The sequence below is a fragment of the Triplophysa dalaica genome, chromosome 5 (assembly GCF_015846415.1).
Source record: "Triplophysa dalaica isolate WHDGS20190420 chromosome 5, ASM1584641v1, whole genome shotgun sequence".
Lineage (NCBI taxonomy): Eukaryota > Metazoa > Chordata > Actinopteri > Cypriniformes > Nemacheilidae > Triplophysa > Triplophysa dalaica.
Window position 1 is genome coordinate 14,873,236 of NC_079546.1, and position 14,929 is coordinate 14,888,164.

Here is a 14,929-nt window from a genome sequence, read left to right on the forward strand (position 1 = left end):
GCTGAATTTGACAATCCCAAAAAGCTTTCAATCAGGCCGATACGCAGTGCAGCTATGTTTTACACCGATGGCATTTGCTCTGGTTGACGCCAAAACCTGAAAACTGTTTCTGCTCGGTCTCGAACCGAGGACCCTTCGCGTGTTAGGCGAACGTGATAACCAATACGCTACAGAAACTCTGAATTTCGCATAAATTTGAAAGTCACAAATTTTAAGGTGTTTCAGGGCAAGATTTTTCAGTTAAGAAATCTCAAACACTCATCTTAGTCTGGGACTAGTCTTAAGCCTTATCTACGAAACCGTGCATTGAATGCTTAAAGGTTTGGTTACCTTGTCATTATATTCCACTCTATGGCATAAAGCAGACTATGTTTCTGCTCGGTTTCGAACCGAGGACCTTTTGCGTGTAAAGCAAACGTGATAACCACTACACTTCAGAAACTCTGAATTTCGCATAAATTTGCCAGTAACAAATTTTAAGGTGTTTCAGGGCAAGATTTTTCAGTTAAGGAATCTCAAACAATCATCTTAGTCTAGGACTAGTCTTAAGCCTTGTCTACGAAACCGTGCATTGAATGCTTAAAGGTTTGGTTACCTTGTCATTATATTCCACTCTATGGCTTAAAACAGACTATGTTTCTGCTCGGTTTCGAAACGAGGACCTTTCGCGTGTTAGGCGAACGTGATAACCACTACACTACAGAAACTCTGAATTTGGCATAAATTTGCCAGTCACAAATTTTAAGGTGTTTCAGGGCAAGATTTTTCAGTTAAGGAATCTCAAGCAATCATCTTAGTCTGGGACTAGTCTTAAGCCTTGTCTACGAAACCGTGCATTGAATGCTTAAAGGTTTGGTTACCTTGTCATTATATTCCACTCTATGGCTTAAAGCAGACTATGTTTCTGCTCGGTTTCGACTAGGGACCTTTCACGTCAGGAGAATGCGACAGTCACTAAAAGAACATAGCTTGTAACATAATAGAGGCTGAATTTCGACTGTCTATATGAACCATTCATTGAATGCTTAATGGTTTGGTTACCTTGTCATTATATTCCACTCTATGGCTTAAAACAGACTATGTTTCTGCTCGGTTTCGAACCGAGGACCTTTCGCGTGTTAGGCGAACGTGATAACCACTACACTACAGAAACTCTGAACTTGGCATAAATTTGCCAGTCACAAATTTTAAGGTGTTTCAGGGCAAGATTTTTCAGTTAAGAAATCTCAAACACTCATCTTAGTCTGGGACTAGTCTTAAGCCTTGTCTACGAAACCGTGCATTGAATGCTTAAAGGTTTGGTTACCTTGTCATTATATTCCACTCTATGGCTTAAAGCAGACTATGTTTCTGCTCGGTTTCGAGTAGGGACCTTTCACGTCAGGAGAATGCGACAGTCACTAAAAGAACATAGTACGTGACATAATAGAGGCTGAATTTCGACAGTCTACAAAACCGTGCATTGAATGCTTAAAGGTTTGGTTACCTTGTCATTATATTCCACTCTATGGCTTAAAACAGACTATGTTTCTGCTCGGTTTCGACTAGGGACCTTTCACGTCAGGAGAATGCGACAGTCACTAAAAGAACATAGTATGTGACATAATAGAGGCTGAATTTCGACAGTCTACAAAACCGTGCATTGAATGCTTAAAGGTTTGGTTACCTTGTCATTATATTCCAGTCTATGGCTTAAAACAGACTATGTTTCTGCTCGGTTTCGAAACGAGGACCTTTCGCGTGTTAGGCGAACGTGATAACCACTACACTACAGAAACTCTGAATTTGGCATAAATTTACCAGTCACAAATTTTAAGGTGTCTCAGGGCAAGATTTTTCAGTTAAGGAATCTCAAGCAATCATCTTAGTCTTGGACTAGTCTTAAGCCTTGTCTACGAAACCGTGCATTGAATGCTTAAAGGTTTGGTTACCTTGTCATTATATTCCACTCTATGGCTTAAAGCAGACTATGTTTCTGCTCGGTTTCGAACCGAGGACCTTTTGCGTGTATAGCAAACGTGATAACCACTACACTACAGAAACGTGGACAACTCCTGCGTACGTCGTCAACCTGGCGCTGGTTTAAAACAGACCACGCAAGTATTGTCTGACTTTGGCAAGAAACTTGCCAGTCACAAATTTGAAGGTATTCCAGGTCAAGTTTATTCAGGTAAGACATCTCGAACATTCATCTTAGTCTGGGACTAGTCTTAAGCCTTGTCTACAAAACTGGGCATTGAATGCTTAAAGTTTTGTTTAGCTTGTAATTACGTTTAACCATATGGCTTAAAGAAGGCGATTATTCTGCTCGGTTTCGACTAGGGACCTTTCACGTCAGGAGAATGCGACAGTCACTAAAAGAACATAGTACGTGACATAATAGAGGCTGAATTTGACAATCCCAAAAAGCTTTCAATCAGGCCGATACGCATTGCAGCTACGTTTTACACTGATGGCATTTGCTCTGGTTGACGCCAAAACCTGAAAACTGTTTCTGCTCGGTCTCGAACCGAGGACCTTTCACGTGTTAGGCGAACGTGATAACCAATACACTACAGAAACTCTGAATTTCGCATAAATTTGCCACTAACAAATTTTAAGGTGTTTCAGGGCAAGATTTTTCAGTTAAGGAATCTCAAACAATCATCTTAGTCTGGGACTAGTCTTAAACCTTGTCTACGAAACCGTGCATTGAATGCTTAAAGGTTTGGTTACCTTGTCATCATATTGCTCTCTATCGCTTAAAGCACACTATGTTTCTGCTCGGTTTCGAACCGAGGACCTTTTGCGTGTGAAGCAAACGTGATAACCACTACACTACAGAAACGTGGACAATTCCTGCGTACGTCGTCAAACTGGCGCTGGTTTAAAACAGACCACCCAAGCATTGTCTGACTTTGGCAAGAAACTTGCCAGTCACAAATTTGAAGGTGCAATGCGTCAGGGGAATGCGACAGTCACTAAAAGAACATAGTACGTGACATAATAGAGGCTGAATTTCGACAGTCTACAAAACCGTGCATTGAATGCTTAAAGGTTTGGTTACCTTGTCATTATATTCCACTCTATGGCTTAAAACAAACTATGTTTCTGCTCGGTTTCGAAACGAGGACCTTTCGCGTGTTAGGCGAACCTGATAACCACTACACTACAGAAACTCTAAAATTGGCATAAATTTGCCAGTCACAAATTTTAAGGTGTTTCAGGGCAAGATTTTTCAGTTAAGGAATCTTAAACAATCATCTTAGTCTGGGACTAGTCTTAAGCCTTGTCTACGAAACCGTGCATTGAATGCTTAAAGGTTTGGTTACCTTGTCATTATATTCCACTCTATGGCTTAAAGCAGACTATGTTTCTGCTCGGTTTCGAACCGAGGACCTTTTGCGTGTAAAGCAAACGTGATAACCACTACACTACAGAAACGTGGACAATTCCTGCGTACGTCGTCAAACTGGCGCTGGTTTAAAACAGACCACGCAAGTATTGTCTGACTTTGGCAAGAAACTTGCCAGTCACAAATTTGAAGGTATTCCAGGTCAAGTTTATTCAGGTAAGACATCTCGAACATTCATCTTATTATGGGACTAGTCTTAAGCCTTGTCTACGAAACCGTGCATTGAATGCTTAAAGGTTTGGTTACCTTGTCATTATATTCCACTCTTTGGCTTAAAGCAGACTATGTTTCTGCTCGGTTTCGAACCGAGGACCTTTTGCGTGTAAAGCAAACGTGATAACCACTACACTACAGAAACGTGGACAATTCCTGCGTACGTCGTCAACCTAGAGCTGGTTTAAAACAGACCACGCAACTATTGTCTGACTTTGGCAAGAAACTTGCCAGTCACAAATTTGAAGGTATTCCAGGTCAAGTTTATTCAGGTAAGACATCTCGAACATTCATCTTAGTCTGGGACTAGTCTTAAGCCTTGTCTACAAAACTTGGCATTAAATGCTTTAAATTTTGTTTAGCTTGTAATTACGTTTAACCATATGACTTAAAGAGGGCGATTATTCTGCTCGGTTTCGACTAGGGACCTTTCACGTCAGGAGAATGCGACAGTCATTAAAAGAACATAGTACGTGACATAATAGAGGCTGAATTTGAAAATCCCAAAAAGCTTTCAATCAGGCCGATACGCAGTGCAGCTACGTTTTACACCGATGGAATTTGCTCTGGTTGACGCCAAAACCTGAAAACTGTTTCTGCTCGGTCTCGAACCGAGGACCCTTCGCGTGTTAGGCGAACGTGATAACCACTACACTACAGAAACTCTGAAATTGGCATACATTTGCCAGTCACAAATTTTAAGGTGTTTCAGGGCAAGATTTTTCAGTTAAGGAATCTCAAACAATCATCTTAGTCTGGGACTAGTCTTAAGCCTTGTCTACGAAACCGTGCATTGAATGCTTAAAGGTTTGGTTACCTTGTCATTATATTCCACTCTATGGCTTAAAGCAGACTATGTTTCTGCTCGGTTTCGAACCGAGGACCTTTTGCGTGTAAAGCAAACGTGATAACCACTACACTACAGAAACGTGGACAATTCCTGCGTACGTCGTCAACCTGGCGCTGGTTTAAAACAGACCACGCAACTATTGTCTGACTTTGGCAAGAAACTTGCCAGTCACAAATTTGAAGGTATTCCAGGTCAAGTTTATTCAGGTAAGACATCTCGAACATTCATCTTAGTCTGGGACTAGTCTTAAGCCTTGTCTACAAAACTTGGCATTGAATGCTTAAAGGTTTGGTTACCTTGTCATTATATTCCACTCTATGGCTTAAAGCAGACTATGTTTCTGCTCGGTTTCGACTAGGGACCTTTCACGTCAGGAGAATGCGACAGTCACTAAAAGAACATAGCTTGTAACATAATAGAGGCTGAATTTCGACTGTCTATATGAACCATTCATTGAATGCTTAAAGGTTTGGTTACCTTGTCATTATATTCCACTCTATGGCTTAAAACAGACTATGTTTCTGCTCGGTTTCGAACCGAGGACCTTTCGCGTGTTAGGCGAACGTGATAACCACTACACTACAGAAACTCTGAACTTGGCATAAATTTGCCAGTAACAAATTTTAAGGTGTTTCAGGGCAAGATTTTTCAGTTAAGGCATCTCAAACAATCATCTTAGTCTGGGACTAGTCTTAAGCCTTGTCTACGAAACCGTGCATTGAATGCTTAAAGGTTTGGTTACCTTGTCATTATATTCCACTCTATGGCTTAAAGCAGACTATGTTTCTGCTCGGTTTCGACTAGGGACCTTTCACGTCAGGAGAATGCGACAGTCACTAAAAGAACATAGCTTGTAACATAATAGAGGCTGAATTTCGACTGTCTATATGAACCATTCATTGAATGCTTAAAGCTTTGGTTACCTTGTCATTATATTCCACTCTATGGCTTAAAACAGACTATGTTTCTGCTCGGTTTCGAACCGAGGACCTTTCGCGTGTTAGGCGAACGTGATAACCACTACACTACAGAAACTCTGAACTTGGCATAAATTTGCCAGTAACAAATTTTAAGGTGTTTCAGGGCAAGATTTTTCAGTTAAGGAATCTCAAACAATCATCTTAGTCTGGGACTAGTCTTAAGCCTTGTCTACGAAACCGTGCATTGAATGCTTAAAGGTTTGGTTACCTTGTCATTATATTCCACTCTATGGCTTAAAGCAGACTATGTTTCTGCTCGGTTTCGACTAGGGACCTTTCACGTCAGGAGAATGCGACAGTCACTAAAAGAACATAGTACGTGACATAATAGAGGCTGAATTTCGACAGTCTACAAAACCGTGCATTGAATGCTTAAAGGTTTGGTTACCTTGTCATTATATTCCACTCTATGGCTTAAAACAGACTATGTTTCTGCTCGGTTTCGACTAGGGACCTTTCACGTCAGGAGAATTCGACAGTCACTAAAAGAACATAGTACGTGACATAATAGAGGCTGAATTTCGACAGTCTACAAAACCGTGCATTGAATGTTTAAAGGTTTGGTTACCTTGTCATTGTATTCCACTCTATGGCTTAAAACAGACTATGTTTCTGCTCGGTTTCGAAACGAGGACCTTTCGCGTGTTAGGCGAACGTGATAACCACTACACTACAGAAACTCTGAAATTGGCATAAATTTGCCAGTCACAAATTTTAAGGTGTTTCAGGGCAAGATTTTTCAGTTAAGGAATCTCAAACAATCATCTTAGTCTGGGACTAGTCTTAAGCCTTGTCTACGAAACCGTGCATTGAATGCTTAAAGGTTTGGTTACTTTGTCATTATATTCCACTCTATGGCTTAAAGCAGACTATGTTTCTGCTCGGTTTCGAACCGAGGAACTTTTGCATGTAAAGCAAACGTGATAACCACTACACTACAGAAACGTGGACAATTCCTGCGTACGTCGTCAACCTGGCGCTGGTTTAAAAAAGACCACGCAACTATTGTCTGACTTTGGCAAGAAACTTGCCAGTCACAAATTTGAAGGTATTCCAGGTCAAGTTTATTCAGGTAAGACATCTGGAACATTCATCTTAGTCTGGGACTAGTCTTAAGCCTTGTCTACAAAACTGGGCATTGAATGCTTAAAGTTTTGTTTAGCTTGTAATTACGTTTAACCAAATGGCTTAAAGAAGGCGATTATTCTGCTCGGTTTCGACAAGGGACCTTTCACGTCAGGAGAATGCGAAAGTCACTAAAAGAACATAGTACGTGACATAATAGAGGCTGAATTTGACAATCCCAAAAAGCTTTCAATCAGGCCGATACGCATTGCAGCTACGTTTTACACTGATGGCATTTGCTCTGGTTGACGCCAAAACCTGAAAACTGTTTCTGCTCGGTCTCGAACCGAGGACCTTTCGCGTGTTAGGCGAACGTGATAACCAATACACTACAGAAACTCTGAATTTCGCATAAATTTGCCAGTAACAAATTTTAAGGTGTTTCAGGGCAAGATTTTTCAGTTAAGGAATCTCAAACAATCATCTTAGTCTGGGACTAGTCTTAAGCCTTGTCTACGAAACCGTGCATTGAATGCTTAAAGGTTTGGTTACCTTGTCATTATATTGCTCTCTATGGCTGAAAGCACACTATGTTTCTGCTCGGTTTCGAACCGAGGACCTTTTGCGTGTGAAGCAAACGTGATAACCACTACACTACAGAAACGTGGACAATTCCTGCGTACGTCGTCAAACTGGCGCTGGTTTAAAACAGACCACCCAAGCATTGTCTGACTTTGGCAAGAAACTTGCTAGTCACAAATTTGAAGGTGCAATGCGTCAGGGGAATGCGACAGTCACTAAAAGAACATAGTACGTGACATAATAGAGGCTGAATTTCGACAGTCTAAAAAAACGTGCATTGAATGCTTAAAGGTTTGGTTACATTGTCATTATATTCCACTCTATGGCTTAAAACAGACTATGTTTCTGCTCGGTTTCGAAACGAGGACCTTTCGCGTGTTAGGCGAACGTGATAACCACTACACTACAGAAACTCTGAAATTGGCATAAATTTGCCAGTCACAAATTTTAAGGTGTTTCAGGGCAAGATTTTTCAGTTAAGGAATCTCAAACAATCATCTTAGTCTGGGACTAGTCTCAAGCCTTGTCTACGAAACCGTGCATTGAATGCTTAAAGGTTTGGTTACCTTGTCATTATATTCCTCTCTATGTCTTAAAGCAGACTATGTTTCTGCTCGGTTTCGAACCGAGGACCTTTTGCGTGTAAAGCAAACGTGATAACCACTACACTACAGAAACGTGGACAATTCCTGCGTACGTCGTCAAACTGGCGCTGGTTTAAAACAGACCACGCAAGTATTGTCTGACTTTGGCAAGAAACTTGCCAGTCACAAATTTGAAGGTATTCCAGGTCAAGTTTATTCAGGTAAGACATCTCGAACATTCATCTTAGTCTGGGACTAGTCTTAAGCCTTGTCTACAAAACTTGGCATTAAATGCTTTAAATTTTGTTTAGCTTGTAATTACGTTTAACCATATGACTTAAAGAAGGCGATTATTCTGCTCGGTTTCGACTAGGGACCTTTCACGTCAGGAGAATGCGAAAGTCACTAAAAGAACATAGTACGTGACATAATAGAGGCTGAATTTGACAATCCCAAAAAGCTTTCAATCAGGCCGATACGCATTGCAGCTACGTTTTACACTGATGGCATTTGCTCTGGTTGACGCCAAAACCTGAAAACTGTTTCTGCTCGGTCTCGAACCGAGGACCTTTCGCGTGTTAGGCGAACGTGATAACCACTACACTTCAGAAACTCTGAATTTCGCATAAATTTGCCAGTAACAAATTTTAAGGTGTTTCAGGGCAAGATTTTTCAGTTAAGGAATCTCAAACAATCATCTTAGTCTGGGACTAGTCTTAAGCCTTGTCTACGAAACCGTGCATTGAATGCTTAAAGGTTTGGTTACCTTGTCATTATATTGCTCTCTATGGCTGAAAGCACACTATGTTTCTGCTCGGTTTCGAACCGAGGACCTTTTGCGTGTGAAGCAAACGTGATAACCACTACACTACAGAAACGTGGACAATTCCTGCGTACGTCGTCAAACTGGCGCTGGTTTAAAACAGACCACCCAAGCATTGCCTGACTTTGGCAAGAAACTTGCTAGTCACAAATTTGAAGGTGCAATGCGTCAGGGGAATGCGACAGTCACTAAAAGAACATAGTACGTGACATAATAGAGGCTGAATTTCGACAGTCTAAAAAAACGTGCATTGAATGCTTAAAGGTTTGGTTACATTGTCATTATATTCCACTCTATGGCTTAAAACAGACTATGTTTCTGCTCGGTTTCGAAACGAGGACCTTTCGCGTGTTAGGCGAACGTGATAACCACTACACTACAGAAACTCTGAAATTGGCATAAATTTGCCAGTCACAAATTTTAAGGTGTTTCAGGGCAAGATTTTTCAGTTAAGGAATCTCAAACAATCATCTTAGTCTGGGACTAGTCTTAAGCCTTGTCTACGAAACCGTGCATTGAATGCTTAAAGGTTTGGTTACCTTGTCATTATATTCCTCTCTATGTCTTAAAGCAGACTATGTTTCTGCTCGGTTTCGAACCGAGGACCTTTTGCGTGTAAAGCAAACGTGATAACCACTACACTACAGAAACGTGGACAATTCCTGCGTACGTCGTCAAACTGGCGCTGGTTTAAAACAGACCACGCAAGTATTGTCTGACTTTGGCAAGAAACTTGCCAGTCACAAATTTGAAGGTATTCCAGGTCAAGTTTATTCAGGTAAGACATCTCGAACATTCATCTTAGTCTGGGACTAGTCTTAAGCCTTGTCTACAAAACTTGGCATTAAATGCTTTAAATTTTGTTTAGCTTGTAATTACGTTTAACCATATGACTTAAAGAAGGCGATTATTCTGCTCGGTTTCGACTAGGGACCTTTCACGTCAGGAGAATGCGACAGTCATTAAAAGAACATAGTACGTGACATAATAGAGGCTGAATTTGACAATCCCAAAAAGCTTTCAATCAGGCCGATACGCAGTGCAGCTACGTTTTACACCGATGGAATTTGCTCTGGTTGACGCCAAAACCTGAAAACTGTTTCTGCTCGGTCTCGAACCGAGGACCCTTCGCGTGTTAGGCGAACGTGATAACCAATACGCTACAGAAACTCTGAATTTCGCATAAATTTGCCAGTCACAAATTTTAAGGTGTTTCTGGGCAAGATTTTTCAGTTAAGAAATCTCAAACACTCATCTTAGTCTGGGACTAGTCTTAAGCCTTGTCTACGAAACCGTGCATTGAATGCTTAAAGGTTTGGTTACCTTGTCATTATATTCCACTCTATGGCACAAAGCAGACTATGTTTCTGCTCGGTTTCGAACCGAGGACCTTTTGCGTGTAAAGCAAACGTGATAACCACTACACTACAGAAACTCTGAATTTCGCATAAATTTGCCAGTAACAAATTTTAAGGTGTTTCAGGGCAAGATTTTTCAGTTAAGGAATCTCAAACAATCATCTTAGTCTGGGACTAGTCTTAAGCCTTGTCTACGAAACCGTGCATTGAATGCTTAAAGGTTTGTTTACCTTGTCATTATATTCCACTCTATGGCTTAAAGCAGACTATGTTTCTGCTCGGTTTCGACTAGGGACCTTTCACGTCAGGAGAATGCGACAGTCACTAAAAGAACATAGCTTGTAACATAATAGAGGCTGAATTTCGACTGTCTATATAAACCATTCATTGAATGCTTAAAGGTTTGGTTACCTTGTCATTATATTCCACTTTATGGCTTAAAACAGACTATGTTTCTGCTCGGTTTCGAACCGAGGACAATTCGCGTGTTAGGCGAACGTGATAACCACTACACTACAGAAACTCTGAACTTGGCATAAATTTGCCAGTCACAAATTTTAAGGTGTTTCAGGGCAAGATTTTTCAGTTAAGAAATCTCAAACACTCATCTTAGTCTGGGACTAGTCTTAAGCCTTGTCTACGAAACCGTGCATTGAATGCTTAAAGGTTTGGTTACCTTGTCATTATATTCCACTCTATGGCTTAAAGCAGACTATGTTTCTGCTCGGTTTCGACAAGGGACCTGTCACGTCAGGAGAATGCGACAGTCACTAAAAAAACATAGTACGTGACATAATAGAGGCTGAATTTCGACAGTCTACAAAACCGTGCATTGAATGCTTAAAGGTTTGGTTACCTTGTCATTATATTCCACTCTATGGCTTAAAACAGACTATGTTTCTGCTCGGTTTCGACTAGGGACCTTTCACGTCAGGAGAATGCGACAGTCACTAAAAGAACATAGCTTGTAACATAATAGAGGCTGAATTTCGACTGTCTATAAAAACCGTTCATTGAATGCTTAAAGGTTTGGTTACCTTGTCATTATATTCCACTCTATGGCTTAAAACAGACTATGTTTCTGCTCGGTTTCGAACCGAGGACCTTTCGCGTGTTAGGCGAACGTGATAACCACTACACTACAGAAACTCTGAATTTGGCATAAATTTGCCAGTCGCAAATTTTAAGGTGTTTCAGGGCAAGATTTTTCAGTTAAGAAATCTCAAACACTCATCTTAGTCTGGGACTAGTCTTAAGCCTTGTCTACGAAACCGTGCATTGAATGCTTAAAGGTTTGGTTACCTTGTCATTATATTCCACTCTATGGCTTAAAGCAGACTATGTTTCTGCTCGGTTTCGAACCGAGGACCTTTTGCGTGTGAAGCAAACGTGATAACCACTACACTACAGAAACGTGGACAATTCCTGCGTACGTCGTCAAACTGGCGCTGGTTTAAAACAGACCACCCAAGCATTGTCTGACTTTGGCAAGAAACTTGCCAGTCACAAATTTGAAGGTGCAATGCGTCAGGGGAATGCGACAGTCACTAAAAGAACATAGTACGTGACATAATAGAGGCTGAATTTGACAATCCCAAAAAGCTTTCAATCAGGCCGATACGCATTGCAGCTACGTTTTACACTGATGGCATTTGCTCTGGTTGACGCCAAAACCTGAAAACCTTTTCTGCTCGGTCTCGAACCGAGGACCTTTCGCGTGTTAGGCGAACGTGATAACCAATACACTACAGAAACTCTGAATTTCGCATAAATTTGCCAGTAACAAATTTTAAGGTGTTTCAGGGCAAGATTTTTCAGTTAAGGAATCTCAAACAATCATCTTAGTCTGGGACTAGTCTTAAGCCTTGTCTACGAAACCGTGCATTGAATGCTTAAAGGTTTGGTTACCTTGTCATTATATTGCTCTCTATGGCTTAAAGCACACTATGTTTCTGCTCGGTTTCGAACCGAGGACCTTTTGCGTGTGAAGCAAACGTGATAACCACTACACTACAGAAACGTGGACAATTCCTGCGTACGTCGTCAAACTGGCGCTGGTTTAAAACAGACCACCCAAGCATTGTCTGACTTTGGCAAGAAACTTGCCAGTCACAAATTTGAAGGTGCAATGCGTCAGGGGAATGCGACAGTCACTAAAAGAACATAGTACGTGACATAATAGAGGCTGAATTTCGACAGTCTACAAAACCGTGCATTGAATGCTTAAAGGTTTGGTTACCTTGTCATTATATTCCACTCTATGGCTTAAAACAGACTATGTTTCTGTTCGGTTTCGAAACGAGGACCTTTCGCGTGTTAGGCGAACGTGATAACCACTACACTACAGAAACTCTGAAATTGGCATAAATTTGCCAGTCACAAATTTTAAGGTGTTTCAGGGCAAGATTTTTCAGTTAAGGAATCTCAAACAATCATCTTAGTCTGGGACTAGTCTTAAGCCTTGTCTACGAAACCGTGCATTGAATGCTTAAAGGTTTGGTTACCTTGTCATTATATTCCACTCTATGGCTTAAAGCAGACTATGTTTCTGCTCGGTTTCGAACCGAGGACCTTTTGCGTGTAAAGCAAACGTGATAACCACTACACTACAGAAACGTGGACAATTCCTGCGTACGTCGTCAAACTGCCGCTGGTTTAAAACAGACCACGCAAGTATTGTCTGACTTTGGCAAGAAACTTGCCAGTCACAAATTTGAAGGTATTCCAGGTCAAGTTTATTCAGGTAAGACATCTCGAACATTCATCTTAGTATGGGACTAGTCTTAAGCCTTGTCTACGAAACCGTGCATTGAATGCTTAAAGGTTTGGTTACCTTGTCATTATATTCCACTCTATGGCTTAAAACAGACTATGTTTCTGCTCGGTTTCGAACCGAGGACCTTTCGCGTGTTAGGCGAACGTGATAACCACTACACTACAGAAACTCTGAATTTGGCATAAATTTGCCAGTCACAAATTTTAAGGTGTTTCAGGGCAAGATTTTTCAGTTAAGAAATCTCAAACACTCATCTTAGTCTGGGACTAGTCTTAAGCCTTGTCTACGAAACCGTGCATTGAATGCTTAAAGGTTTGGTTACCTTGTCATTATATTCCACTCTATGGCTTAAAGCAGACTATGTTTCTGCTCGGTTTCGAACCGAGGACCTTTTGCGTGTGAAGCAAACGTGATAACCACTACACTACAGAAACGTGGACAATTCCTGCGTACGTCGTCAAACTGGCGCTGGTTTAAAACAGACCACCCAAGCATTGTCTGACTTTGGCAAGAAACTTGCCAGTCACAAATTTGAAGGTGCAATGCGTCAGGGGAATGCGACAGTCACTAAAAGAACATAGTACGTGACATAATAGAGGCTGAATTTCGACAGTCTACAAAACCGTGCATTGAATGCTTAAAGTTTTGGTTACCTTGTCATTATATTCCACTCTATGGCTTAAAACAGACTATGTTTCTGTTCGGTTTCGAAACGAGGACCTTTCGCGTGTTAGGCGAACGTGATAACCACTACACTACAGAAACTCTGAAATTGGCATAAATTTGCCAGTCACAAATTTTAAGGTGTTTCAGGGCAAGATTTTTCAGTTAAGGAATCTCAAACAATCATCTTAGTCTGGGACTAGTCTTAAGCCTCGTCTACGAAACCGTGCATTGAATGCTTAAAGGTTTGGTTACCTTGTCATTATATTCCACTCTATGGCTTAAAGCAGACTATGTTTCTGCTCGGTTTCGAACCGAGGACCTTTTGCGTGTAAAGCAAACGTGATAACCACTACACTACAGAAACGTGGACAATTCCTGCGTACGTCGTCAAACTGCCGCTGGTTTAAAACAGACCACGCAAGTATTGTCTGACTTTGGCAAGAAACTTGCCAGTCACAAATTTGAAGGTATTCCAGGTCAAGTTTATTAAGGTAAGACATCTCGAACATTCATCTTAGTATGGGACTAGTCTTAAGCCTTGTCTACGAAACCGTGCATTGAATGCTTAAAGGTTTGGTTACCTTGTCATTATATTCCACTCTATGGCTTAAAGCAGACTATGTTTCTGCTCGGTTTCGAACCGAGGACCTTTGCATGTAAAGCAAACGTGATAACCACTACACTACAGAAACGTGGACAATTCCTGCGTACGTCGTCAACCTGGCGCTGGTTTAAAACAGACCACGCAACTATTGTCTGACTTTGGCAAGAAACTTGCCAGTCACAAATTTGAAGGTATTCCAGGTCAAGTTTATTCAGGTAAGACATCTCGAACATTCATCTTAGTCTGGGACTAGTCTTAAGCCTTGTCTACAAAACTTGGCATTAAATGCTTTAAATTTTGTTTAGCTTGTAATTACGTTTAACCATATGACTTAAAGAAGGCGATTATTCTGCTCGGTTTCGACTAGGGACCTTTCACGTCAGGAGAATGCGACAGTCATTAAAAGAACATAGTACGTGACATAATAGAGGCTGAATTTGACAATCCCAAAAAGCTTTCAATCAGGCCGATACGCAGTGCAGCTACGTTTTACACCGATGGAATTTGCTCTGGTTGACGCCAAAACCTGAAAACTGTTTCTGCTCGGTCTCGAACCGAGGACCCTTCGCGTGTTAGGCGAACGTGATAACCACTACACTACAGAAACTCTGAAATTGGCATAAATTTGCCAGTCACAAATTTTAAGGTGTTTCAGGGCAAGATTTTTCAGTTAAGGAATCTCAAACAATCATCTTAGTCTGGGACTAGTCTTAAGCCTTGTCTACGAAACCGTGCATTGAATGCTTAAAGGTTTGGTTACCTTGTCATTATATTCCACTCTATGGCTTAAAGCAGACTATGTTTCTGCTCGGTTTCGAAACGAGGACCTTTCGCGTGTTAGGCGAACGTGATAACCACTACACTACAGAAACTCTGAAATTGGCATAAATTTGCCAGTCACAAATTTTAAGGTGTTTCAGGGCAAGATTTTTCAGTTAAGGAATCTCAAACAATCATCTTAGTCTGGGACTAGTCTTAATCCTTGTCTACGAAACCGTGCATTGAATGCTTAAAGGTTTGGTTACCTTGTCATT

At 41.0% G+C, this 14,929-nt stretch overlaps 19 non-coding genes across 19 annotated transcripts; all 19 read right to left on the reverse strand.

Annotated features, from left to right (window-relative positions):
* Positions 1-1,080: 1,080 nt before the first annotated feature.
* trnav-aac (transfer RNA valine (anticodon AAC)) lies at positions 1,081-1,153 on the reverse strand. Its single transcript has one exon. It is a non-coding gene; the product is annotated as a tRNA-Val (tRNA).
* Positions 1,154-2,754: 1,601 nt separating this feature from the next.
* trnav-cac (transfer RNA valine (anticodon CAC)) lies at positions 2,755-2,827 on the reverse strand. Its single transcript has one exon. It is a non-coding gene; the product is annotated as a tRNA-Val (tRNA).
* A 523-nt stretch (positions 2,828-3,350) lies between these two features.
* trnav-uac (transfer RNA valine (anticodon UAC)) lies at positions 3,351-3,423 on the reverse strand. Its single transcript has one exon. It is a non-coding gene; the product is annotated as a tRNA-Val (tRNA).
* A 256-nt stretch (positions 3,424-3,679) lies between these two features.
* On the reverse strand, positions 3,680-3,752 carry trnav-uac (transfer RNA valine (anticodon UAC)). Its single transcript has one exon. It is a non-coding gene; the product is annotated as a tRNA-Val (tRNA).
* Positions 3,753-4,463: 711 nt separating this feature from the next.
* trnav-uac (transfer RNA valine (anticodon UAC)) lies at positions 4,464-4,536 on the reverse strand. Its single transcript has one exon. It is a non-coding gene; the product is annotated as a tRNA-Val (tRNA).
* A 437-nt stretch (positions 4,537-4,973) lies between these two features.
* On the reverse strand, positions 4,974-5,046 carry trnav-aac (transfer RNA valine (anticodon AAC)). The gene has a single exon. It is a non-coding gene; the product is annotated as a tRNA-Val (tRNA).
* A 373-nt stretch (positions 5,047-5,419) lies between these two features.
* trnav-aac (transfer RNA valine (anticodon AAC)) lies at positions 5,420-5,492 on the reverse strand. The gene has a single exon. It is a non-coding gene; the product is annotated as a tRNA-Val (tRNA).
* Positions 5,493-7,093: 1,601 nt separating this feature from the next.
* Positions 7,094-7,166, reverse strand: trnav-cac (transfer RNA valine (anticodon CAC)). Its single transcript has one exon. It is a non-coding gene; the product is annotated as a tRNA-Val (tRNA).
* A 523-nt stretch (positions 7,167-7,689) lies between these two features.
* Positions 7,690-7,762, reverse strand: trnav-uac (transfer RNA valine (anticodon UAC)). The gene has a single exon. It is a non-coding gene; the product is annotated as a tRNA-Val (tRNA).
* Positions 7,763-8,473: 711 nt separating this feature from the next.
* trnav-cac (transfer RNA valine (anticodon CAC)) lies at positions 8,474-8,546 on the reverse strand. The gene has a single exon. It is a non-coding gene; the product is annotated as a tRNA-Val (tRNA).
* A 523-nt stretch (positions 8,547-9,069) lies between these two features.
* trnav-uac (transfer RNA valine (anticodon UAC)) lies at positions 9,070-9,142 on the reverse strand. The gene has a single exon. It is a non-coding gene; the product is annotated as a tRNA-Val (tRNA).
* Positions 9,143-9,853: 711 nt separating this feature from the next.
* Positions 9,854-9,926, reverse strand: trnav-uac (transfer RNA valine (anticodon UAC)). The gene has a single exon. It is a non-coding gene; the product is annotated as a tRNA-Val (tRNA).
* Positions 9,927-10,925: 999 nt separating this feature from the next.
* Positions 10,926-10,998, reverse strand: trnav-aac (transfer RNA valine (anticodon AAC)). Its single transcript has one exon. It is a non-coding gene; the product is annotated as a tRNA-Val (tRNA).
* A 192-nt stretch (positions 10,999-11,190) lies between these two features.
* On the reverse strand, positions 11,191-11,263 carry trnav-cac (transfer RNA valine (anticodon CAC)). The gene has a single exon. It is a non-coding gene; the product is annotated as a tRNA-Val (tRNA).
* Positions 11,264-11,796: 533 nt separating this feature from the next.
* trnav-cac (transfer RNA valine (anticodon CAC)) lies at positions 11,797-11,869 on the reverse strand. The gene has a single exon. It is a non-coding gene; the product is annotated as a tRNA-Val (tRNA).
* Positions 11,870-12,392: 523 nt separating this feature from the next.
* Positions 12,393-12,465, reverse strand: trnav-uac (transfer RNA valine (anticodon UAC)). The gene has a single exon. It is a non-coding gene; the product is annotated as a tRNA-Val (tRNA).
* A 256-nt stretch (positions 12,466-12,721) lies between these two features.
* On the reverse strand, positions 12,722-12,794 carry trnav-aac (transfer RNA valine (anticodon AAC)). The gene has a single exon. It is a non-coding gene; the product is annotated as a tRNA-Val (tRNA).
* Positions 12,795-12,986: 192 nt separating this feature from the next.
* On the reverse strand, positions 12,987-13,059 carry trnav-cac (transfer RNA valine (anticodon CAC)). Its single transcript has one exon. It is a non-coding gene; the product is annotated as a tRNA-Val (tRNA).
* Positions 13,060-13,582: 523 nt separating this feature from the next.
* trnav-uac (transfer RNA valine (anticodon UAC)) lies at positions 13,583-13,655 on the reverse strand. Its single transcript has one exon. It is a non-coding gene; the product is annotated as a tRNA-Val (tRNA).
* Between the last annotated feature and the right edge of the window lie 1,274 nt (positions 13,656-14,929).